Source organism: Cetorhinus maximus, chromosome 26, assembly GCF_964194155.1.
Source record: "Cetorhinus maximus chromosome 26, sCetMax3.hap1.1, whole genome shotgun sequence".
NCBI classification, from domain to species: Eukaryota; Metazoa; Chordata; class Chondrichthyes; order Lamniformes; family Cetorhinidae; genus Cetorhinus; species Cetorhinus maximus.
The window spans coordinates 5623252-5647442 of record NC_135904.1 but is presented as its reverse complement, the minus strand read 5'-3'; positions in this window follow the sequence as shown (position 1 = coordinate 5647442).

Sequence of the window (24191 nt, the reverse complement as noted above, 5' to 3'; positions counted from 1 at the left end):
ACTATCAGTGAATGGTCAGGAATCGGGCTGCTCGGTGTTAATCACGCATTAAACCAATATCCCTGGTAATGTATGGAACGGCATTCTGACCATAGCAGGTGCATGTTTTAAAACTGCACACAACTGGGCAGGAGATTGGGATGACAGTTATAAGTAATGGTGAACAGAGACATGTGCAGCCCCCCCACTGGGTCTTGAACATACCAGCAACGGCCAGAAGGCCACAGTTGCCAGTGGCCAAGAATGTAAGTGAAATTCCATTTGGCTTTCCTGCCCTGTTTTCCAGTGCTAGTCCCAGCTGGGAAGCAGGGCTGACCCAAAGGTGCAACTGAACTATGCAAGCAGCTGGCTTCAGTAATGTTTCTGGCTGCCCTCCTCTGCTGTAGCAGAGCGCTGGGGGGGTGGGGGTGAGGTGGTGGGTATGGGGACAGAGAACAAAGCAAAAGGAAACCTGCCTTCAGGTTCCTGATACAGATGGGTCTATACACACCGGTGCACGTGGACGAGGAAGGGCTTTTTTGTCCTTTCGCAGGCTGCGGGTGTCTCTGGCAAGGCCAGCATTTATTACCCATCCCAAATTGCCCTAGAACATGAGTGGCTTGTTAGGCCATTTCAGTCAGTGGTTAAGAGTCAACCACATTGCTGTAGGCCAGACCAGCTAAGGACAGCAGACTGCCTTCCCTAAAAAGGCATTAGTGAACCAGATGGTTTTTACAATAATTGATGATAATTATCAAAGTCACCATTACTGAGACCAGCTTTATATTCCAGATTTATTAATTGAATTTAAACTCTACCAGCTGCTGTGGCGAGATTTGACCCCATGTTCCCAGAGCATTGGACCAGGGCCTCTGGGTTACTCATCCTGGGGCATTACCATTACCCCACCATCACCCCAGGTGGCAGTGATGGGGGCTGATGAAGGGCTGAGTTGGTACAGGGTTGGTGGGGAGGTGGTTGCAGCATGTGGATTGTCCTTCCTGAGTTGTATGGGGATTTGGACCTTCTTTCCAATGGAGGGTCTTACAGGAGTAAGACGCGATTGTGCTCCCAGAGGCAAGGAGTGAAAGCAGCTGCTGAGGTTTTTCCCTCTCTGTGCGCAGGTGTGCCCAAGGCAGCAAGGCTTAGAAATCTGGCCTTGTAGTGCCTGGCTTTCAGGCACTAAATAGTCTCCTGATTCAGAGCTGGGAATGCGCCACCCACCACACTGGTAAAGGCCACAAAACTGGCTGGGGTGGTGGGGGTGCCCACACCTTGTGCTAACCAGGGGCCTAATGCCTGTTTTGGAGCCTGGTATTGTCAGATTGGTTTGCCCTGAGTAAGTCAGGCCTACATGTGGTAGTCCTGGCCACAACCAGCAAGGTAATTTTTTTTTACAATATACTTAAAGCTGAATGTGCAGCCCAGGAGGAACACCCTCTGTCCATACAGTAAAAGAACAGGGGCTCTCCTCCTACAAGCCCTGCGCCACCAACACCCAAAATGTGGGTTTCTCATGGCAGGAGTGAACAGCATATTGGAAGATTCATCAGGGATGGTGGCCTTGAAGGCCCCATTGACAAATCCTGTAAGCTTACTTTGGCAAAAACAAAATATTGTGGATGGAGAAAATCTGATCAAAGGTCAGAGACGCGAAACGTTAACTCTGTTTCCCTCTCCACAGATGCCGCTGGACCGGCTGTTTCCAGCATTTTTCGTTTTTATTTCAGGTTTATTTAGCCCCGTTCATGCCATGCTGATTAAAACCACGACACACGATGGCAGAGGTGTGGGCAGAGATGAGGCAGAGGACTGCATTGCATGCCTACTAAGCCACCGTCACACAGCACAAGAGTGTCTGCATCGAACAGAATCTCGTGTTACAGTGCGCCAAACCCGGGGTAAGCTGAGATGTACGGATGGGTTCTGGTGACCCTCAGAGCACAGCAGCAAGGACAGCGATTGGCTTATCTTTCACACACAGCACAGCGAGGCATGGTGTATTCTAAATTAGGAGCAATCAGGCTCCTGACAGTTTAACACCCTTGTCAGTCGATGGTAGCACAAACAGCCACTTTAAATGTATTGACTGCACTCGAGCTGTATGCACAGCTGCTGAGGGAAAATAAGGCAGAGGCTGAAGGCACAGATAACAACCCTGGAACGTCCCATTTCCTACACTGAACCTCAGGGTGTACAGAATAGCAGCGCTCAATCCAAAAACACCCTTCTCACCTTGGCCTTTGACTGACCTGTAACAAAATGTGTTAGGGACACATCTCGTTTCCTGTATTTTTTTCATTATCGCTGACCCTTTCTGGGAGGCAAGACTTGCTTTCAGTCCCTGGTGACAAGAAAATGAACACTATAGTCACATATTATACAAGAGTGTGAAAGTACATTTGTGATCATGGCGTAGAAAACTTAAATATTATTGATTCGTGGTGACACTTATAGTTTCACTACAACCATCTTGTTTTACAAGGAACTGTGTGGTGCAGTGAGCCTCTGAGACTTGGCAGAAGAGGGGGTTCAGCACAAGAACATTAGATTTAGGAGCAGGAGTTGGCCATTAGGCCCCCTGAGCCTGCTCCGCCACTCAGTAAGATCATGGCTGTTCTGATGCGGCATTAACTCCACTTTTCTGTCGGTCCCCATAACCCTCTATTCCCTCGTCAATCAAAAATCTCTCTGACTCAGCCTTGAATGTATTCAATGACCCAGCCTCCAGGGCTCTCTGGGGAAGAGAATTCCAAAGATTAACGACCCTCTGAAAGAAGAAATTCCTCCTCATCTTTGTCTTAAATGGGAGACTCTTTATTTTGAATCGGTGCCCCAATAGATAGGATGACAGAATGAAAGCCTCCTGTTTGTGTGGGTGAAAGGTAGGTGAGCAATTCTATTCAGACAATGGAGGTCGTTGGCATGACTGTCCATCGTCGCTCTGTACGGCTTCATTCCAAGCTTCATAGAATTCCACTGGATCGTTACCAGTTGGACATGGCCTGACTCACTGAGGGCAATCCCATGGTCCCCTTCATTCCAGTGCAGGTCAGTGTCCGTTCCTGACTGCAATTCCAAACAGTACCAGGTTTATGAGAACTTTGAGACCAAGACAGGCAATGGGTAGGAGAAAGAAAGGACTTGAATTTATATGGCACATTTCGCAAGCTCAGGACATCTCAAAGTGGTTTACAGCTGACAAAGTACCTGTGAAATGTGATCATTGTTATAATGGAGGAAAAGGGTCTTCCATTTAAGGCAGAGATGAGGAGGAAATTCTTCTCTCAGAGGGTTGTTAATCTTTGGAATTCTCTTCCCCAGAGCGTAGTGGAGACTGAGTCATTTATTATATTGAAGGCTGAGTGGGACAGATTTATGGGAGGCTGGAAGGAAGGCCACAATCAGATCAACCATGATCTTATTGAATGGCGGAGCAGGCTGGAGGGGCTAAATGGACTACACCTGCTCCAATGTCTTATGTTCTTAATGAAGCCACCAATTTGCACACAGCAAGCTCCCATAAACAGCAATGTGATAATGGCCAGATAATCTTTTTTGGTGATTTTGGTTGTGGGAGAAATATTAACCCATTTAGTGCTGGCAACCCATTAGCACCCCACAAGAGTGGCCCTTGGCATTCGGTATTGCTAGACTATCCCTCCATGTGGGGCATTACACTAAAAACCAAACAGGAACCTACTCAAGACACAGAGGTTCTAGTAATTCAGTTTCTAAATGTACCAGTGTTCAAATGCATTAAACAGCTCAGAAAGGCTCTTGGTTCAATTCCCAGTCTGTGCTGTGCTGGCTGATTTAGCTGGAGCAGCAGATAGGTGCCAGAATTGTCCTCAGCATCTCAGAACCAGAGAGGGGAAAAATATCAGCTAGGATTCCTGCTTCTGATCACGGTTGTGCTTGTGGTGGAAAGTGCGTGTGCCTGGAGGGTGGGTGAAGACACAAAGACTCTGGCTGACTTTTAACTCTCTTCTCCAGATGAAAGTGGGGAAGTAGCAGCCCAAGATCGGCACTGGGTCACTTACTTACCCATGTACACTGGTGCCAGCTTCCACCATTTGGGCTGGACCCTGGGATGAGCTGGAGGAGTGCTCGTCTGTTTCAGGTGAAAGACCATTTATAAGAGCAAACTGGGGGACCTTGGTGAAACTGACAGCCTGGTTGCAGTTTTGCACAGCACGCACTCTGTCCATTTGTACCAGGTACTGAACAATTTAACCCAGCAGGTCCTTAGAGGAGCCTCAACAGGCCACTCAATTATGGTTCATGTTTCCTTGTTTTTGGTGGGTCCATAAAAAGCTCTATCCCATGGCCAGCCCATCCAAGGACACCTCACCCTGGAATACAACCCCCCACCACACCTCCCCCCCAGATTTGACTGTCAGACCACACCTCGCCCTCCTGCACCCAGGGGGTGACTTTCAGTGCCCACAAATCGCATGTCAATAAGATCTTGAGCCACAAAATGGCTCAGCCCTCAGGCAATAAGAGGCAGGTACACTCTGTTTATTCATTACCTCCCCGTCGGCTACCTCCATATCTCCCTGCAGTTAAAATCGGCCCTAATTTAATTTTGACAAAGGCATTTACGATCTCAATGCATAAATCAGGCAGACCAATCCCGCGGCTGTTAATCGAAATGCTTCCACTTTGACAATGCCAGTAAATTTTCCAGTCACTGTGGGGCTGTTTTGTCATGCAGGCTTCTACACAACTGAAGCTAGCACACATTTCCTTTTTGTTTATTCTCTGCCCAGCTTTTCAGTGAGTCTTTCAAAGATAGAATACAGACACAGTCATACATGGGCTCGATTTTAACTCTGTTCGAAAAAAATGGGCCTTGAGTGCGTTGAAATCCCATCTCAATAGCTGCCTAAAGAAGAAAGCAGCTTTGAGAACGAGGACAGTTTATTTGTGGGTCTGCATTCGGCCCAGTCGAGATGTGAAGGTGCCACAAAAGGTCGCAAGTGAAATGAGTTTTTTGTGGCTTCAATTCCATTCTGTGTGTTGTTGGGCTTAAAAAAAACCCTCAAATCTGCCCCTGGATTTCCAGTAATCAGCAGTTAATATCACAATTTCATTCCACCATTCCAAGGCACAGTGACGGCGTGCGCGTAGGATGAAAACATCAGACTGATTTTGGTATTTTTTGGTGAGGAGAGAGGATTTAGGAAGAGAATGCAGGACAACAGAGTCCTCACACTTAATCCGGTGAGATACTGAACAGGATGAAATCATACAGCATTACAGGTAAACATGCTAACATGTTCAAATTAAATTCCTTTGTATGTCATTATTGCAAAGACATTGACCTATCTCTTCTCCAGTTAAAAATTACTATTATAATCATAGGATCATACAGCATAGAAAGAGGCCATTCAGCCCACATGCCTGTTCCAGGTCTTTGAACGAGCAAACCGAGAGCTAGTCCTGCCCTTTTCCCAAACAACTTGCAGATCTCAAGTTTATATCCAATTCAGTTTTGACCTAGGCCATCTCGTCCTTCTGATTTCAAAATATTGTGTCCTGTTTGTATAGGAGGAGGAGGAGGTGGCATAGTGGTATTGTCACTAGACCAGGAACCCAGAGTAATGCTCTGGAGACCCAGGTTTGAATCCCACCATGGCAAAGTTCAATAAAAACCTGGAATTAAAAGTCTGACAGTTGTCATAAAAACCCATCAGGTTCACTAAAGGAAATCTGGCCTATGTGTGACTCCAGACCCAAAGCAATGTGTTTGACTCTTAAATGCCCTCTGAACAAGGGCAATTTATGATGTCCCAAGTCCCATTTGAGAGATCTGAGCATGACCTGAGACTGTCATTCCATCAATGAGGGTGTGTTGCACTGTGTGGGTCACCCACGTTAGAGGAAGGACATAAATGCTCTGGAGAGAGCGCAGAGGAGATTTACAAGAATGTTGCAGTGATGAGGAAAGATTGGATAAGGTTAGGGTTGTTTTCCTTAGAACAGAGGAGGCTAAGGAGTGACCTAACTGAGGTGTACAAAATTATGACTTGTTTCCTCTTGCTAAGGGGTAAATTACCAGGGGGCATAGGTTTAAGGTAGAAGGGTTAGAGGGGACATGAGGAAAAACATTTTCACCCAGAGAATGGTGGGAAAATTGGTGGTTGAGGGAGAAACGCTCAACTCATTTAAAAGGTACCTGGATGTGCACCTGAATTGCTATAACCTGCAAGGCTACAGACCAGGTGCTGGAAAGTGGGATTAAAAATGAGCGGCTAATTTGTTTTTTTCTCTTTTTTGGCCAGCACAGACATGATGGGCTGAATGGCCTCTTTCTGCACCGTAACTGTTTTATGGTTCTGTGGTTCACTGTCGCAGGCGCCGTCTTTTAGATGTGAATTCAAGACGCCATCTTCCCTCTCAGGTGGATGTAAAAGATCCATTGGCACTATTTCAAAGAAAGGCAGAGGATTTATCCCTGGTGGGCTGGCCAATGTCCTGCAACCACAACCACAAAAAAAACCCCACAGATTATTATCCCATTGCTGTTTGTGGGAGATAATGTGCACAAATTGGCTGCCGCATGTCCTAGATTACAACACTGATTACATTCCAAAAGTTTATCATTGGCTGTGGAGTGCTTTGAGGCATTCTTGGGTCCTGAAAGGTGCTATAGAAACTCAAATCTTTGTTTTTTCTAATACCTCTCTTGGGACTTTTCCTTTTGTGCGTGATGAGTTCGAGCTCATTTAGTCATTTCTCACTGTTCACCCCATTATTTTACACTATCAGGTTCATGCCTTCTAAGGAATCATTTTTGTATTTGTGTTGTCATAGACGGTCCCCAACTTAATTAATATTATGGCAGGTGGTGAAGAGCCTCCAAGATGGATGAGCCCTTAGAATTACCTCCCTGACATTCACAGTTTTCCAGAACATCAGTGGGACTGTGGCTCGTCTGAATGGTTTACGATTATCAAGTTTAGACAAATCTGTTGTCAGTCACCAATCTGTTATCTGCAAGTATTCTGACAATTGTCTGACTTAGGGGATGTCAGGAGAATAGGCACAAGACAAACACAAAGAAGGAGCCTTTGCAGTGAATTGCAGTCCCTACTTCCAAATCAGCGAAGGGAGTGATGGATAAATCTGAAGACAGGACCTCTATCGATTGCAGATAAGCAAATCAGACTGACACAGTTCAGGTCAAGATGAGATGTGCATTGTCCGCATTCAGACCCGTGGCTTTAAGGAAGAGAAGGATCGTTAAGCACTTCCAAGATATCTATCTCTGACCTGTCACTCAGCTACTCAGTGTCATCTGATTTCAGATATACAGTGCAACATTTTGACAATAGCGATCGGACAGCACTCAATGTCCTGGAGTCGTGAACCTGTCTAATTATTCATTGTACTGCACCATTGGTTAAAATGCAAGCCTGCATGATTATATGAAACCAACAAACATTTTTTTAAATTCATTCATGGGATGTGGGTGTCGCTGGCTAAGTCAGCATTTATTGCCCATCCCTAATTGCCCTTGAGAAGGTGGTGGTGAGCCGCCTTCTTGAACCGCTGCAGTCCCTGTGGTGTAGGTACACCCATGGTGCTGTTAGGGAGACAGTTCTTGGATTTTGACCCAGCGACAGTGAAGGAACGGGGATATATTTCCAAGCCAGGATGGTGTGAGGCTTGAAGGGGAACTTCCAGGTGGTGGTGTTCCCATGTGTCTGCTGCCCTTGTCCTTCTAGATGGTAGTGGTAGTGGGTTTGGAAGGTGCTGTCTAAAGAGGATTGGTGAGCTTCTGCAGTGCATCTTATACATGGTGCACACTGCTGCCACTGTGCATTGGTGGTGGAAGGAATAAATGTTTGTGGATGGGGTGCCAATCAAGAGGGCTGCTTTGTCCTGGATGATGTCAAGCTTCTTGAGTGTTGATGGAGCTGCACTCATCCAGGCAAGTGGGGAGTATTCTACTACACTCCTGATTTGCGCCTTGTAGATGATGGACAGGCTTTGGGGAGTCAGGAGGTGAGTTACCTGTTGCAGGATTCCCAGCTTCTGACCTGCTCTTGTAGTCACAATATTTATATGGCTAGTCCAGTTCAGTTTCTGGTCAATGGTAACCCCCAGGATGTTGATAGTGGGGGATTCAGCAGCCATAATCCACTGAATGTCAAGAGGTGATGGTTGGATTCTCTCTTGTTGGAGGTGGTCATTGCCTGGCAATGTTACTTGCCACTTGTCAGCCCAACCCTGGATATTGTCCAGGTCTTGCTACATTTGGAAATGGACTGCTTTAGTAACTGAGGAATTGCGAATGGCGCTGAACATTGTGCAATCATCAGCGAACATCCCCACTTCTGACACTGTGATGGAAGGAAGGTCATTAATGAAGCAGTTGAAGATGTTTGGGCCTAGGACACTATCCTGAGGAACTCCTGCAGTGATGTCCTGGAACTGAGGTGATTGACCTCCAACAAACATAACCATCTTCCTTTGTGCCAGGTATGACACCAACCAGTGGAGAGTTTCCCCCCTGATTCCCATTGACTCCAGTTGTGCTCGGGCTCTTTGCTGTCACACTCGGTCAAGTGCTGCCTTGATGTCACTCTCACCTCACCTCTGGAGTTCAGCTCTTTTGTCCATGTTTGAACCCAGGCTGTAATGAGCTCAGGAGCTGAGTGACTCTGGCGGAACCCAAATTGAGCACCTGTGAGCAGGTTATTGCTAAGCTAGTGCCGCTTGATAGCACTGTTGATAACCCTTCCATTACTTTACTGATGATCGAGAGTAGACTGATGGGGTGGTAATTGGCCGGGTTGGATTTGTCCTGCTTTTTGTGTACAGGACATACCTGGGCAATTTTCCACACAGCTGGGTAGATGCCAGTGTTGTAGTTGTACTGGAACAGCTTGGCTAGGGGTGCGGCAAGTTTTGAAGCAAAGTCTTCAGTGCTATTGCCAGAATATTGTCAGGGCCCACAGCCTTTGCAGTATCCAATACCTTCAGCTGTTTCTTGATATCACGTGGAGTGAATGGAATTGGCTGAAGACTGGCATCTGTGATGCTGGGGACCTCCGGAGGAGGCCAAGGTGGATCATCCACTCAGCACATCTGGCTGAAGATTGTTGCAAATGTTTCAGTCTTATCTTTCGCACTGATGTGCTGATCAAATCATGATCAAGCTAATGGGAATCGCAAGCTGTGCATTTCATTATGCCACTCTTGTAGCCATTGTCAAACACCATAAAACATTGTGCCATAGGTTGGCAGGGTGAAGGTCTGCGCCTATGACTACACATCGTAAACTGCCATTTCCTACATTACTGCAATGACTGGCTGTTAGCGCTTTGAGACAACTGGTGGTTGTGAAAATGCTGTATCAATGCAAATCTTTCTGTCTTTATTTACATCAGTCACAGACCCCCTAACACCAGATTGCATACTGTTGCCCCAAAACGAGTGCAAGGACAGCTGAAATCAGAAGCTCATTGCCTGTCTTTTTGACCTTGTGCAATGGTGTAAATCAGACGATAGTGAGTCTGTCTTACATCTCTCCCATTTTTGATTTCCATTGACTCCAATAAGAACCAGGAGAGATGTGAAAGGGGCTGTCAGTTCATCATCACCCTTTTTACATTATTAAACCAAGTCAAAGTGGCCCTCGCTTTGTGTGGAAACTTGCACCACTATCTTTCTGCTCACATATCAGAGTCATTCAGATATTACGCTCTTGCCCCCTGGAAATCTCTCCTTAAACCATTTCAACTTATTATCTTACTCTCCGCACCTTTAAAAGCCTCTTAATTAGGTTTTCTTTTTTGGCTGAGACTTTGGTACTACTCCCCCTGCTCCCGCACTCCTCCCCCATCCCCTCCAACCCCCACCCCAGCCCAGCTTTCTTCTTTTTTCTGTTTGGTATCTTACTTTTCCCCGTCTAGTTAATTGCTCGGAGGTGCTTTTTGTGTGTGAGGGCTACTGCACAGATGTAAACTGTTATATGTCACGGTGGGGGTGTTACCAGGCAGAGGCCAGGCACTTCCCCACAGGAAGTGAAAGAAATAAAATAATATGGTAGCTCTGCACAGAGCACACAGCGGGCAGCCTGATTTCCCAGCACTGGGCTGTTCCTGATTAACTAACCTACATTGTGACACTTGTTGTATCCAATCAGGCTGCTGTTGGATACAAGGTCTCCTGCTCTGTGAGATTAGGAAGCGACCTTTCAGGCAGAAAGGTTCAACATAGTCAATCAGTCAGAAATGATCATTTAAAGGAGAAGTCAAAATGTTATCAACAGTATCAATTTTTTCAGTACAAGATTTGACCAAAAAGTAGTTCCCCAGATTTCCCTCCCTTTAAATAATTATATTTTATGAGGACCCTTTCCTTCCTGCACAGGAGCTGCGATAATCCTGTCTCCTTACATGCCAGCCTTGGCTCAGGATAGCACTCCCACCTCTGAGTCCAAAGGTTGTGGTCTCAAGTCCTGCTCCAAAGACTTTAGCACAGAATCCAGGCTGACACCCCCAGTGCAGTACTGAGGGGGCACCACAGTGTTGATGGTGCCGTCTTTCAGATGGGACATTAAAATAATGTCTGCCCTCTTAGATGGGCGTAGAAGATCCCATTGCCCACTTGATGAAGAGTAGGGAAGTTCTTCATGGTGTCTTGGCCAATACTTAACCTGCGACTAACTGAGAGTAGGTTAAGTATTGCAGCTGATTATTTGGTTGTTATCACTGTTTTTGGGATCTTGCTGTGTGCAAATTTTCTGCGGTGTTTCCGACACTATAACAGTGACTGCACTTCAAAAGTACATTGAAGAAATGTGTGAAGGATTCACAGGCTTCCAGTTCACAATGGAAGGGGAACAACTCCAGCCTCCTGCATAGTAGCCCCCAAGACTGAGCATGATCATTGTGAACATTGCGACCTGGGGCTCCAACTTTCAGAAAGCTCACATTTCTGGGTTGGGTGAAAAGAAAAGGGACCTTTGAAGGACTCATGAATTGTCAAGACCAGTGCAGCATCTAAACTCCTCGCAATGGTTGGAGAAACATCTCATGATCTGACACGAACCTGTAAGTGGCCAGAGGAATACCATGGTATTCCAGCAAGCTCCCACATACTTAGCTCTCTCCTTGAAGGGGCATCAGATGAGATAGCAGAACATACACCATACACTATCCTCAGTGGAAATACTGGTACTGCAAACAAGTGTAATACTTGTGATGGTGTGCTACAGTTCACTCAGAGAGACTGAGTTGACGTGACAATATGCACTTTTACATGCACATTGTAGCCTGGAGCTATGGATAATGATGGTAGAGGCTCCAATGTTCATTCCCCATCTCATGGCTGACCAGGAATCTCTTCTACTCTTATTGCTTGCCATTGGCATGTGTTGGAAGGTGCGATACCCAGACTGTTTGGCCGCATTATTAACACAGCTTCCTTGGTCATCAAGTCCTGGGTTGGGACTCAAACCCGGAGCTTCTGGCTCAGAGGCAGGGACTCTACTCACTGCGCCACAAGACCTCCAGTATTACTTGTAGGAGGGAATGAATTAATTCACTTTATTTCAGGATTATTGCCAAGTTTTCAGCTCCGTTACACAATAGTCTGTGTTCCCCGAACTCTTTCCAAGGATGCACACTGAGGCAAACATGCTGCTAGAAGGCCATGAACGTGGTGAAAGACCCTTTATGATCTTCCAGAAACTTGCTGGTCTTCCAGTGTAAGGAGGTGTCCATGACCAAGTGTTGCAGACTGACACATTCCAAGGTCTGCGATTACTAAGGAATGCACTGAAGCTTGGAGCAATGCTGCAGAGGCTGAATGAGGGAAAGGCACAGTTTATGGCCCTCAGGGGAGTCCCGGGATACATACAGCCCAAGGCCTGGAATCAGTGTAAAACCCCTCAAGCTATATGTATCAGGGAATTCTTAATGCAATGCAAATGTAGACTCGATCTGTACTGTAAGTGCAGTGAAGAACCCTAGAGTGGTATATGCTATTCTCTAGAAAGCTAGTTGGTGAATGGATAAAACTAGCGACAATCTTTACACACTTTTATAAGCATTTATTTACAGAGTTACTCATCACATGCATGCGCCTCCTAACCCCAACCATGGCCATTTCAGTCTGTGTCTATTTACAGAGCACAAGCGAATCCCCAGTTAATGTGCAACAGTTGGAAACAACGTCGATGTGGAGCTGACATGCTCCAAGCGGACGCGCTCTGCAGGCATAAAGCACTGCAAGGCAGCCTAATGAGGGCCGAGTGGGGCTTCTGCCCTTCATTGGGGAATTGGCAGCTCTGTCAGTCCCGGCAGTGCCAGGAAGGTGGTAGTGGCTGCTGCCGGGACCACAGAAGAAGAAGAAGATCAAGGCACATGGGTCCCTGGAACAGGTAAGTCCGGGGTCTTAGGCCGGGAGGGTTTGGGTGGGCTAGGGATAGGGGCGGGGTGGGGGGGTGGAGGTGGGTTTAAGGGAGGGGGTGGATAGGAAGGAGGGTGGGCACTCCACGAAGGGCAGCCCCCGAAATGTACCCCACCGCCCCCACTTCCCTCCTGCTCTTTAAGCATTTGAATGAAAAAAAAACGGGCTCCCCGCTCCCACCTGGCTGCCCATGCCAAACGCTTTGTGGCGTGGGCAGCATATGACCAGGGTCAACTGGCTTGATGACAAGACTAATTGACCCTCGATTATTCGTTTAAATATGGCAGGCAGGCTGCTGATTTTGGCACACGACCACCCCTCCCCTCACTGTATTATGGGGCAGAGCTCAGGGGTGGGTGGGAAGATGGTAGGATGGACACTCGGCCCTATTCACCTGCCTCCCCCTAGGGGAAATGTGCCTGTCAGGGGCATGTAAAATTCAGCCCAATTATGCACAATTAATAAACAATTAACAGCAAGCACTGTATTAAATCTAATTGATCCATATTGCACTGTGCCTACTGCCACACTTGAATAGTATTGTATTGTACCTTTACAAAGTGTATGAATACAGTTTATTTGGAAAAAAAATCTGATATTTTTTGGAGAGTAATCGTGTTAAATTAGCAGGAAACAGGGTGAAGAAAACGTATGTGATTGAAGTTTATGGTAGAGAGTGTGGAGTTCATGGGCTGCTCTATACCATGAACCACAGCTAACGCAGGCCCCGCATTCCAACTTCTGGACAAAATAGTTAAGATAATCGGTGCACTGGCTCTCAACTTATTCTGCAATAAAATATTAATGGCTTGAATTGCAGGATATTGTTGGAGAGATGGTGCTGTCAAATTGGGCAGGGCCTCTGACAAAACCACAGATTGGCATTGCAATGGAGAGAGAGAAACTGCTGGTCATGCCTGCTGCTTGTTTAACCCTTATCTGCAACGGTAGACTAAATGTAGTTCAGATAAGATCAACACTTGCACTTGGGCGGAATAATACTGGAATAAACGCTAACAGATTTGAGGACAGCAGAGAAACAGCGTTAAGCAATTCTGCTAAAAGTGCAAGTGTATTTTAATGCATTTTCCCCACTCCATGGTGACTGCACTTGTGTGAGGTATCCAATTAGTGCTGACTGAGCTGTGTGGTGAACTAACATGGTTCATGTTAATATTTTAGAGGTAATATTTAGTTTTGGGGAGATTAGGAACATAGGAACATGAGTAGGCCATTCAGCCCATTGAGCCTGCTCCACCATTCAATTAGATCGTGGCTGATCATCTACTTCAACACCACTTCCCTGTGCTATCTTCATTTCCCTTGATGTCATTAGTCTCCAGATTGTTGTTGTGAAGATAAAGTAACTAAAATGCTGGGCTTTAGAGATTGCCAGAACACCTAAAAGGAAATGGCAGTTCAGAAGGTTACTCATGTTTGTTTAATAGAGTCAGAATAGAAGAGAGGAAGCCATAAAGCAGCAGGTGGGCTTACTCAGCTGGAGAACTGGAGATGAGATGTCTACATGGCTTGCAAAAAAGTGCAGTCCAAAGAGATTTTTTTTGTTTTGGGAGTTAGAGCTAAATTAGTTGAAAAGCATTCAGTGAACCATGAAAGGCTATGTTATCATTGAGATGGGTGGAGCTTAAAAAGGTTCTCTGGTTTCAATTTATCTGTGTGCTTGCTGGGAGTGGTGGTTAATTGCAATTTGAACCTCATGTGGTTTGCAGCTCACAGAGAAGCCCTGGGAACTGTTTGGTGCAGTGAGGGTTCAGGAGAAGCCCTGGGGAGCTGAGAAGGAGGTGGAAGGTTGTTGGTTCAGAGCTGGAGGCAGTCGGGGCTCAGAGAAACCCTGGGAGCCACTTATAGCTCAGTGCAGCCGGGAGACTGGAGTTCAGAGAAACCCGGGGCAGCACCAGCTTAATGAAGCTAGCAGTGTGCAAAAGAGTTGGAAGTATGTCTGTTATTAGAGGTGGGATTGCAGCTTTGTGAATCCTGTGGAACGCAGTCTCAGGAGAGGAGATTGAACAATTGGAAAGAGAGCAGTTGTTGAGGCAGTCTGAGTCTGAGCAACTTTTGTGGGAATTCTGAGGTTAGATCTTTGAAAGTGAAGAGTTGAAATCCCTTATGAAGGCGTCAGAGTTTTAACAAGATTTTATGACTCTCAGTGGTCACTGATGTCTGGGTGGGTCACTGAGAAATCCATGGGATCTGTCTTGGCCGCATTTGCCATTTAACATGCAGCGTGGTGTGTTTGGCCATGGTTTGCCTGTTAATTCATATTTACCTCATGTTAATTACGAATGATAAAATATACAATAGAAATTGTAAATTGTTTTACTTTTCTGACTTTGTATAGTGAAATTTATTTTGTTTGTTTGAAACCATGGGCAAGATTTTGAGTTCAGTGTGCGGGCGCAGTTGGCGGGCCCGGAAGCGGCTGGGAAATGGGCTGCCACCCGCGATCGGCCCCTGAATGTAACTTCACGCTGGCTGGCCAATTAACGGTGCGCTGAAGTGCTCAGTGCTGCCAGAGTAGGGGCGGGAGGAGGGCAAACACTGAAGTCAGCGTGGGCGTGGTGAGCGCAGAATGAAAGCTCCCTGAAGCCACAGAGCTGAAGAACTCAAAAGCTATGAATAAGATTTTGAAATGCCAAAAAAAATGTCCACGCAACCGAATCAGTCACCTGAACATCTGGCTGATGAAAATTCTATTCAAACATTTTTATCTTTTTTTAAAATGAATATCGGAAATCTCATCCCACCCTTGGTTGAGGTTTCCTCCAAAAGGCAAAGGCCGCTTGGCCAAGTCAATCACCCACCGACCATAACATTGGATGGGCAATGAAAAATCATCGTTGATTACTACGTTAATGGCCTTTTTTCATATTCGTTCATGGGATGTGGGTTTCGCTGCCCATCCCCAGTTGCCCTTGAGAAGGTGGTGGTGGGGTGAGCTGCCTTTTTGAACTGCTGCAGTCCTAATTGTCAGCGGGCATGCTGCTGACTTTAGCGCGCGCCCGCCGACCGAAATATCGCGCGATGGCGTCGGGACGCTCACCTGACATCATCAGGCGCTATTTCAACCTCGCGCCCGCACACCGAGCAAAAAATTCTGCTCCATGGGATCTTGTGGTTTTATTCTCCTAGTTGGTAACTGAGATTTCAAACTTTGTCTACTTTACACAAAAAGTTATTGGTCCCCAATCAGATCGTAATAACTTGCCTTAGCTGACTTTCAAATATGCCACTAACTAATATGCCTAGATTAGGAGAAGAAAATCAGGTGCGCTCCCCACTGCCGATTGTTATTCAGTGACCCACCCACTGGATCCTACAAATGTGAAGATAGGATTGGGTTGGCTGTTGTGAATTCGGCACTGAATAACCTGTTAGTGTTCACTACTTAGACTCACAAATACTTGTGTGATCGCTTGTGTGAGCTAACTATGGGGCACTACTATGGCTACAATTGTATTACTAACACTGCTACTACTGCTAATGCTGTTACAATTATTACTACCATTACTCCTACCACTAATTAACAAAAACAATACATTTTATTAATACGGCTCTTTTAATGTAGAGAAACATCCCAAGGTGAGAAACATCCACAGTGAGAACTCAGAAAACAAAAGGAACAACATCAGCAAACAGGAGCAGAAAAGGTGAGACAATTGGAGAAAAATGTTTTAGAAATCTAAAAGCAAAATATCAAGAACTAGGTCAAGTGATTTGGCAAGTGATTTGCAAAAATGTTCCATGAATGTTCACACTGACTCTGTATAGATTGATTCATTGCCTGAGTAACACAATTTTTCCCAAAGGGTCCCATTCCAATATCTGAGCAGAAATGACCAATAACAAATCCCATGCCTTACGTGTGATCATCACCTGAGCATTCCAAATATCCATTCTAAGGGTAGAAATGACTGCCAGTGCTGTACTGTACAAACGCTTAATGGCCTTGTATCAAACTCCCCTCTCTGCCATTTTGATGAAAGCATTAACCCAGTCATTTTAAACTGACTATCAACCATTAAAATTGCAGAGGGAGGAATTTGATGGGAATGTGTTCAGCATCTATATGATAACAAGGCTGAGAATCATTCATATCCAACGCTGCAGGGTATATTTTCTGGACTTTGTAGCTGGCTGGATGGATTGGAACAGTCTTTTCAGAGATTGTACTTTGTACATTGCTACATAATCTTTTTGTAAGAAAAAAATGGGTCATGGAACAAAGAGGTTTTAAATGTGCAGCAATTATCCACACTCTGACTAAAAGCACTAGAGAGTAATGCTTTAGCGGCAAAGCATAGAGCTGAGAAGTAGTTAGCATGCATCAACAGCCTCTCTTACCCAGATCTGTAATGGAACAGTGGATATAATGCAGATAAAATCATGAGCATGTATTGTGGTTTGGCAAAATAATGCTCATATTAACCGTAATGTAATTTTGGATCACAGAAAGATAAAGTTCAGCAGCTGAACTGCCGTATTTTAATCTATTTTCATTTGGTATTCAGCAGCATTAGAACACTTTAGATTACCACGATGTTTCCCAGATTCCTAGATTACGTATCTGCACACAATCACTGAAGAAACCCTGACAGAAATTAATATTACTTAGACTGATTCCCAGCTGTATAACCATGAGATTCATCAACGCCACACCGAAAAGCACTGGGGTGCAAGGATCCCTCTGTCTAAATGTGATACATATGACCTGAGGTTAAAGTAGCTGCATAATGGTTCATCGTAATGTGGTGAGCACATTGCCCAATGTGGGACTAAATTGTACAGATGCCAGGTTGGATTGCATGTTCTGTGCTGAGTTAAGTGGTCTCAGCTAAGGCAACAGTTGTGGCTGTCACAGCTGGATGAAATTGGACATTTATGGAGGCTCAAAAGACGTGGTATCAGATTGACTGACTTCAATGGGCCTCAATATCAACTGGGGCTGATAGCAGGCACCTGATTTGTTTGCACCTGAATTCCTGACACTGATTTCCAATGGAAAAAGCTCCCCATTGGGCGTCCAAATTTGTTAATTTGCCCTATTGCGTCCAAATTTGCATCGTCTGTGTAGTCATCTCAGGGCAAACTGTTGAACGTGCTCCAGTTGTAATACTAGTCCACAGAATTATGGAAATATCAGCTTATTTCCGATTCACACCTACTACATTTAATTCCAGATCCAACCATCATGCAAAGCCCTGGAATTGCAGTGGAGCTTCCCAACCTCTTCGCTGTTTCCATTGTTTCTGCTGACCTTCTGCCGAACTTAAGTTCGGAGATCAGGAAACTTAGCAGAAATTCTACTCAAAAAACTTCCAAGAAGACATTTTTCCATGATGTTCATTTTTCTAGTTCACTGCTTGGTGTCCTATGCATAATTAGCTGAGAGAGAGAGAGAGAGAGAGATAGAGCTAAAAATTGTAACCTTGATGTGATGGTGTAAAATGTAGAATTATTGCAAGGGCTTTCTCTTGTTCCCCCTGACACTGGGCTACTGACAGTGATTAAATGGTTCATGGTAGTGCGATTTTCAAAGTAGCTATTTTTAGCAGCTGTTTCAAGGAACACTGATCTAAGCATAATCCTGATTCAGGCAAAACACTGCACGGCAAAGTTTGCCTGTGTTTCTCAGGATTCAGTTGGATTATGTTTGTACAGGTTCAAAGGAAATTCGGATTCATAAAGGCTTTGTACCTGAAATTAGACCTCCCTGTAAAACCCAAATCTATCCTGTTTGTTATACTATACAGGAATGTTCTTGTAGCACCAATCTTATACTCTTGGAAATAGTATAACAACAACCTGCATTTATATAATGCCTTAAATGTAGCAAAATGGCTCCATCAGAAGAAGGCATGACACCAAGTTAGAAAATGGAGATATTAGAATAGGTGACTAAAAACTTCATCATAGAGGTAGTTTTAAGGAGGGCCTTAAAGGAGGAGGGATTTAGTGAGTGAATTCCAGAGCTTATGGCCTACAGGTCTGATGGAACAAATGCCTGTAATAGGGCGACAGGGATTGGGGACACACGAGAGATCAGAGTTGGAGGAAGGCTAGGTTTTCTGAGGGTTGTGGGGCTGGTGGAGATTACAGAGATTGGGAGGAGCAAGATCACCGAGACATTGGAACATGAAGGTGAAACTTCTACTATTGCGGTAATGGTGGAGCAGGAGCCAATGCAGGTCAGTGAGCACAGGCATGATGCGTAAGCAGGACATTGATGCAGGTTAAGATACAGGCAGCAGAAATTTATATGAGCTAGAAAAAATAGCTGTTAGATGGACAATTCTTCATTCTCCTTTAACCTCTAACCCCTCTCACTGCTGTAACCTTTCTTGTCTTTATTGTGTCAGCTTAGAGCAGGTTATAAGCACCACCTAATTCAATCATTTACCCAAACTGTGGAACTCCACATCTCCCTTAGTCTTCCTTCCCTCTCACAATCCATTGAATTTTTGGACACAAACTTGACATTACCTTCCCTCTTGATTCAACTCATTTTCTCTCTTCCTGGCAGTGTCCTCTACTGCTAGACTTTGCTCTTTGCCTGAGGCTTTCAAACTGGCTCCAGGTGTCTTTATCTTGTTTTTTTGCCTAGCTCCCCCAGGAGTTAGCATTACCAGGGGTTGTTACCGCATATGTATTACGACATATCCGCACCATTACTAAGACTGCCTTTTCCCATCTCTGGTAGCATCACCCAATTCCACCCCTGCCTCAAAACATTGCTGCTGAAATCCTCATCCATGCCATCATAACCTCTAGACTTGACTAATCTAATGCAATTCTGGCTGGCCTCCGGCATTCTACCTTTTGTAAACTTGATGTCATCCAAAGTTCTGCTGCCCGTGTCCTAACTTGCACTAATTCACGCATTCAGCCATCACCCCTTTACTTGCCGGCCTACAATGTCTCCCGGTTAAGCAACACCTCAATTTTAAAATACTTATCCTTGTTTTCAAACTCCTCCATGTCCTCGCCACTCCCTATCTCTTTATCTTCTTCCAGCCCTACAACTCTCTATGCTCTCTGCTCTCCTCCAATCCTGGCCTATTGCACAGCTCCAATTGCATTGATGGCCATGCCTTTAGCTGCCCAGGCCCAAAGCTTTGGAATTGCCTCCCTAAGCCTCTCCATCTCCCTACTTCTCTTTCTCCTTTAAGATGATCCATAAAGCCGATCTCTTTGAGCGAGCTTTTGGTCATGTGCCCCAATAGATCACCCATGTAGCTCAGTGTCAAATTTAGATCTATAATTCTCCTGTGAAATGCTTTGAGGTGTTTTATTACATTAAAGATGCTATGTTTTATTGTTGATGGGTAGGAGGACAGTTAACAAGGCCGCATTATCCCATGATGCACATGATTTTTTTTGCAGCTTTTAGCGTGTTTGTATGTTTTCATAGGATACAATGTCCAGATGGGAGGTGGGGGGAGGACTCCTTGGGCGACAGTGCAGAATGGGCTATTTGCATCAACTGAATTGTATACATCGCTTCTGATTTTCCTGTTTGTTAACTTCATGCATAAGAGAATCCAGGGAGCTATGTAACAGACCAGATCTGACCCTTTTTACACTATTACTAAACATTAAAATTACTGCCTTTTAGTGAATTAACAGGAACAATTTTTTTTCCCTCTTGCCCATTCTCAAAACGTTTGGTCAGGCTGCAGAGTTTTTTCACTGCCCTGTGATAATGTGGTTTGGATTCTGTCAGTGTGAAAGCTGAACATTTCCTACAGCCTTCAATGTCCCTGTTTGGAAAGTTCTCAACAGCAAGAAACAAATCGCTCCCATTCCTCTTGCTTCAAGTCTCCTCCCACATGCCGATTAATAGGACCTCTAAAGTTAAATATTCCCTCACTAGAATCATGAGGGCAAGTTCGCTCTAAGCATTTTCAGCTGTTCCACATTTGTAGCCCATTAGTTCTGCATGATTGTGGAACATAGTTACTTCACACCAAAACTGCCTAGGAGCTGTGTTTAATCACTCTCAGTCCGCATGAAATCTGTGTGTAATCCCAGAGGCCAGGTTTCCCACACTGATTTTCCTCCTACTGAACCCTCTCCCAGAGAGTATCATCACCTGCAACTTTGCCCTGGAATGCAAGCACTCCACAATTGTTCAATCACTCAATGGTCTTTCAGCCCAGTGTCTCCATGCTGTAAGTTCCAACAATTTTTCCTGCTCTCCAGAGGCCACCAGGATGAAATTTATGAGGCACCTGGCGATAGCTTTTGACTTGTACTGGTCAGCCTGACGAATACCAACACCACCAAACCACGTGAAGACTTATTACGGCAGGTAACCCAGCCGCCTGGCCAAAGAGGCAGGTTTCAGGGAGCAAATTAAAGGAGAACAGAGAGGCAGCGAGACAGAGGTTTGTGGAGGGAATTTGAGAATTCGGCCCCAGGCTGGAAACAGTGCCGGAATGGAAATCAGGGGTGCACAAGAGACCAGAATCTCGGAAGGTTGTGGGGTTGGGGAAGGAGACATAGGCAGGCAGTGGTGAGGCCATAGATAATGTGAATGCAAGAAGAGAATTTTTAAGCTGAGATTGGGAATCTATGTAGGCCAGAGCATAGAAGGGAGCAGGATTTGGTGCAAATTAGGATATGGGCAGCAGAATTTTGGATTAGCTCAAGTTTATCAAAGGCCTGGCCAAGAGAGTGTTGGAATACGTGAATCTGGCACTTACAAGGCCATGGATGTGTCGAAGGTTCCGGCTGTGATGAAATCTGCTGTCATTTGGAGGTGCTGGCCTTGTTTGAATTTGCCAGACAAGCTACATGGCACCAAACTCGCCTCCCCCACTCAGCTTGCCAGATAGAAGCCTGGAAATTGGGCCACCAGTTTAGGAGAGATGGACCTGGTAGGCGATGATGGTAGGGGGGAGCGGGTGCTAGGTGCCAACTGTGGGGTCCACTGGGCTCCCAGTGTGGATGCTTGTGGGGGCTCTTGATTCTGATTCAGATGGCTGTAGATTCAGGCCTACTTCAGGATTTGCACACAAAATCTACGCTGACTCTTACAATACTGAGGAAATGTCCGAGATGTCAGAAGAACATAAGAAGTAGCAGCAGGAGTAGGCCTTTTGGCCATTTTATGGGGAGGCAGTGGCATAGTGGTAATATTCAGTGGACTAGCCATCCAGAGGCCCAGCCTAATGGTCTGGGGACATGGGTTCAAATCCCCACCATGGCAGCTTGTGGAATTTAAATTCAATTAATAAAAATCTGGAATGAAAAGCTAGCCTCAGTAATGGTAACCATGAAACTATCAGCGATTGTCATTAAAACCCATCTGGTTTGCTCATGTCCCTTTAGGGAAAGAAATCTGCCATTCTTACCTGGTCTGGCCTACATGTGACTCCAGTCTCACAGCAATGTGGTTGGCTCTTAACTGCACTCAGTTCAGGGGCAATGAGGGATGGGTAACAAATGCTGGCCTTGCCAATGATGTCCACATCCCATCCTATGAAGCATAAAGAAAAAAAAATGGCCCCTTGAGTCTGCTTCGCCACTCAATGAGATATAAGTCCATTGAGCTATTTTCAACATTAAAGGTGCTATATAAATGAAAGTGGTTGTTGATTAATGGTCTGTGTTGTCTGAGGTTGCCTCAACATTGGTGATAGCACATGTACTATAACTGAAACCAATGCCCCTGGCTGGGGAGCCTTAAAGTACAGAACAGAATTCCTGCTTCTGCTGGGTAGAGGTTGTATGTGGACACCAGGTAAGGACAGGACTAGGTTCAGCAGCAATGCTGCATCCTCCACATGCAGTTTTGGTCTCTTGCATTGGAAGCAGTTCAGAGAAGGCTCGCTAGGCTGATTCCTGGGATGATGGGTTTGCCTTATGAGGAAACATTCAGCAGGCTGGGCCTATACTCATTGGAGTTTAGAAGAATGAGAGGTGACCTTAGTGAAACATATCAGATTCTGAGGGGGCTTGACACTGTTGAGAAGATGTTTCCTCTCAAGGGGTATCCAGAACTAGGGGGCACAGTTTAAAGATATAGGGTCTCCCATTTAAGATGGAGATGAGGAGGAATTTCTCTTCTTAAAGATCATTAGTCTTCGGAATTCTCTTCCCCAGAGAGCACATACTGGAGGCTGGATCACTGAATATATTCAATGCTGAGTTAGATAGATTTTTGATTGCCAAGGGAGTCAGGCAGGAAAGTGGAGTTAAGTTCACATCAGAACAGCCAGGTCAGCATTTGTTGCCCATCCCTCATTGGCCTTGAACTGAGGGCAGTTAAGAGTCAACTACATTGCTGTGGGTCTGGAGTTACATGTGGGCCAGACCAGTTAAGGATGGCAGATTCCCTTCCCTAAAGGGAATTAATGAACCAGATGGCAATCAATGATAGTTTCACAGTCACCATTACTGAGATTAGCTTTCAAATTCAGATTCATTAATTGAATTCAAGTTCCACTAGCTGTCAAGGTGGGATTTGAACCCATGTCCCTCGAGGCGTAGCCTGGGCCTTTGGATTATTATGAGCTCAATGAGATTACACCACTGAGTGGTGGAGTAGGCTCAATGGGCTGAATAGCCTATTCCTGCTCTTATTCTTATGTTCTTCACATAGTCTGTGGTCTATGTAAGCTCAAAGGTAAAGAATGGTCATTTGGCAAGGGAAAGAGCTGTGATAAAGAGCTATATGAATGCTCATCTTTCTTTCCTTACATAATAAAAAACCATGTTCCAATTGGCAATCTTTTTTAAACCAGGTTGCATTGATATTTTATTATAATTAAACCCAGCTCTCATTATAAGCAAACTGTCAGACTTAATTTTTTTCTCAGCTTGCCTGGTTTAACATTTATTGATGTGCTGCATTTATTGAATGATACCTTCCACTCTGAAAATGTGCCGTTTATAATTAAGCTGACTAACTTAATTTTTAAATTTAGCCATTTGATATTGCCTGGAGTATTTTTGAAACATGATTATACCTACTGAAATAGATCACATGAGCACTGAACTCATTAGATTATGAACTATTTCATCCGCTACACCCTCCCCCTACCCTTAGATGCCTCTGTTGATGAGTGTGCTGCTACTGAGTTGTATGGACATGAAGATCCCAGGTGCTATCCACAGTCTGTGCTGAATTTAGCTGGAAACAAGATCCCAAAGGCAAATTCCCTCTGCTGATCATTATCCAGCTACTCATGAGGTGCATGTGTGTGTGTGTGTGTGTGTGTGTTCATGTGCGTTTGTTTGTGTATGTGTTTGTGTGTTCTTGTGTATGTGTGTTCATGTGTGTGCGTGTTCATGTGTGTGTGTGTGTGTGTAGCCGGAATTATCCATCTACGCTGGATCATCTGGGCACGGCAGTGTGATTGCACGCCAACATGTTTCACAACTGAACATAAGCGACGTGCACCTATCGAGCTGCACTTCGCTTGGGACTTTGAGGTTTGTTTGCCCACCTTGCTTTGGGCAGCACTCGCAGACATCAGCACCAGGCTTCACAGGCAGAACCACATTACTTTTAAGGGGGCTCATGGGCAGACCTCTACTCACGAGACCAGCTGTAAGGCGGGGGTGGCTTTTCAATGGCTGCAGGGCTAGGCTTGCTTGGGGAAGGGGCAGAAGTGGCCTCAGGGAAGAGGCTGCAGGGCGAGGACCATACAGGGGAAGGGGGGGTATCCCGGGGTGTGTGTGGGGACACATGTTGATCTGTGCAAATGACCTCAAGATGGTGAGGGCTGAGGAGGCAGTCTCCAGAGGAGATGAGG